The following is a 3,110-nucleotide window of genomic DNA, read 5'->3' on the forward strand; positions in this document are numbered from 1 at the left end:
ATGTAAATTGTACCGGTTTGGAAAAATGGTCAGTCAGCACTCCTGCAGGATCTGGCTGGTAAATCATTTTGATGTAAGTGTAGTTTGATGGTCATAGTTCAGAATGCAAAACTGTCCAAGAAATGTCCAACATTATGTGCAATGCTCACACTGTATTATACTATATTTGTAGTAATGCTAAGTAGTTCTTTTCTAAAGTAGGTATGGAACAAATACATGGTTGTGTGTGTGTGTGTGTGTGTGTGTGTGTGTGTTTTTTTCTATCACATTTTGCAGAGATCAGCACCTCCCCCTGCTGGCTGCTCTGCAGATCTGTTGGAATTTAAATACGTTTTTTGAAGCCTCACAAACATACAAGCAGAAAGAATGAGTTCACCTGCAGAATATATGATGTAAGGTTTTACCTTAACACCTTAAATTATAGTATGATGTTCCACTTGTGCTATTGAAGTACCTCTTTCTGATTATGTGCAGTGTTCTGCATTAGATGGCAAGCAAGGCTCCATAATTAGAGCAATTACATGGTTTCATGTGACTATTACAGAATTTAGTGTCATGGTAATAATCATAAAACAAATGTTAAGAATTTTAATGGTATACTCTTCTGCAGTGATGACTTATGGAGGGAGTAGAGAGTGACACGGAGTCTCTTAGTATTCCACTTGAGACACTGAGCCTCCATATTGCAATTTCCTGTTTAAGTCTTATCTGGAGCAACCTGGAGCTGCACTCCAGCGAATCCTCACGCAGCTCCCTCTGCTCACCTGCTGCTATTCCATCTCTGTTTCTATTTTGCTCCTTTTTTTCCCCTCTGGCTTCTATTCTCTATTGTCAGTTTTACCCTCCCTCCTTGCCTGTGCAATGTCATGATTAGTATGCTAAGAACCAGTAAAGCTTCACCTGGACATCAATCACTCAGACAATCCGTCAGCTGTCTTACTGTCAGTCAGTCGGCTGATCAGGCCCCCAGCTCACACTCACAATTGAATTACTCATTCAATTGCTCGGTTGATCGTTCATCCACTTAATCAGTCATCCTTTTTTCTTCTTTTTATGTTTATGCTCACTTCCTGCCACACGTCATGGAAACCATACATGCAAGGTGCAATACAGTATTAGGCCTGTTAGCAGGAACAGCTGCTAGCTTCTTATACTTCGATTGAACAGCCAAAGGTGGTTGTATGAGCAACTAAGAGCCCTGTAGGTCAGAAACAACTGAGGGTGATGCTGATATTTCAGCAGTAAGACATGTTGAACAACATTTATTCTCTCTGACAGTAACACTTTTTGGGTTATGCTTTTTGATAACAATGAATAATTGACATGAGAAGTAGTATCTTACAGAGATACATTCCACCTTTAAACTGTTGATAGCTAAAATGTGAACATAACACTGATCACTAGAGGTTTGTTCTTATCCCAGATGTGAACATATGTTGGACAGTGGCTTTGAAACTGTATGATTTGTGATTTTTACCAGTCACTACAGCAAAAACTAGAAAGAAAAATTCACTTCTGACTTTTAACCTGCCTGATATTTCCAACTTTTATGGGTTCTTTATTTTGGCCCTTTTAATGTGAAGCATCTGATAGATTTCTGTAATTGTTGCAGAGAGAGTTAGGAAGAGAGAGAGAATAACAGAGCAAAAGACTGATCCCCTGTTTCTCCTATGATTACATTCTGTTCAGGCCCTGTTGCAGGGAGGAGGAGGAGGAAGATGAAGCTTCAGCCACAGAATATGAATTTTATATCTGCAATGCAGCCGCTAACAGCTATGTAACAGCCAGTCTGCATTGGAACTGGACAGCAGAGATCTTTGTGTGCCAGCTGACTTTTTTTATTTTTTTTAAACTACACCTTGTTTTAATATTCAATGATGCTGCTGCCATATGTTTAAATTTGTTGATGCACTTCACTGCACTCGATTGAGATTTAATTTCTTGCAGAATTTAGTTTGTGAGTTTGTTGTTTTGTGGTCTAAATATCTTATTATTGCATATCAGACATGAATGAATGATAATTATTTATAAATCATCAAGTCAAGTACATGCATATTTATTATTTTAGAGACAATGATGCATAGAAATAGATAACAGACAGTTTGGTGAGGCCTACCGGACATCCAAGGATGGTGAAGCTTCTGCCACAGTCATTCAGTTGTGCATGTTGCAGTCGTGATGGGCAGCTCTGTGAGGGAATAAATGCTTTCTTGCAAATTTAAGTAGTAGATTTGTAGTAATGAAAGTTTATTACAGCAGAAAATAAGAGTGGATGGGAGACATTCCACTGTATGCATTATTTTAGTTAGGATGTACATCATTCCAAAAAGTGTTTTGTTGTAGGAAGTGTGTAAATTCATCATAGTTGGGTAAACCATATGTGTCACCTGTACAATAAAATAAAATCCTGTAGTACATTAATAGAGTGACCTTTTTCTTAGGATAAATTCAAATGAACTTAAAATAGAAATTAGATGTTGATGGTAGGTGCCAGCTGATGGGGCAAAATTAATAATTGCAGTGACTATACAGCAACAACAAACATCAAACTGGTTCAAATCAGCCCTAAGGGCACAACAAACCCTTGCCAAGCTTGATATTCTTACTTTTTCTCCCCGACCTGGCTTCAGAATTAAGTGGTTCCTCCATGTAGTGTCACTTCACTGCAGCTCTAAGACATGTCAACAGCCCAGTACATTACAGCTGTCTCTGTCTTAATTGTGGTGGTCCATAGTTTGTCCCGTCTTCTGTGTGTTTCAGCATAATCTGTTCAGTGTTTTCTAACAAGGACATCACATGTTCACTTGTTATTACAAGCAGTGTGTGTCTGGCTGAAGTGTCCTTAACAGGGGGCAGCTCTTCTCACGAAACCTGTTCTAGCCTGATCTAGCCTAGGCTGAGATAACATTAAAGAAATTACATCTATATTCCAGGTGTCCACTTTACAAAAAGCCACATACTTTTTTTGACGTAATATTTTTAAAACTGCAACATGGACATGACTTAAAGGGTTTACAAGATAATTATCAGGGTAGAAAGTAAGAACCGTAGTTCTGACTCTTCTACAGTCTTTGACAACAGCAGCATGCCCAGTATTACAAGTAGTAAAG

Source organism: Mastacembelus armatus, chromosome 14, assembly GCF_900324485.2.
Source record: "Mastacembelus armatus chromosome 14, fMasArm1.2, whole genome shotgun sequence".
NCBI classification, from domain to species: Eukaryota; Metazoa; Chordata; class Actinopteri; order Synbranchiformes; family Mastacembelidae; genus Mastacembelus; species Mastacembelus armatus.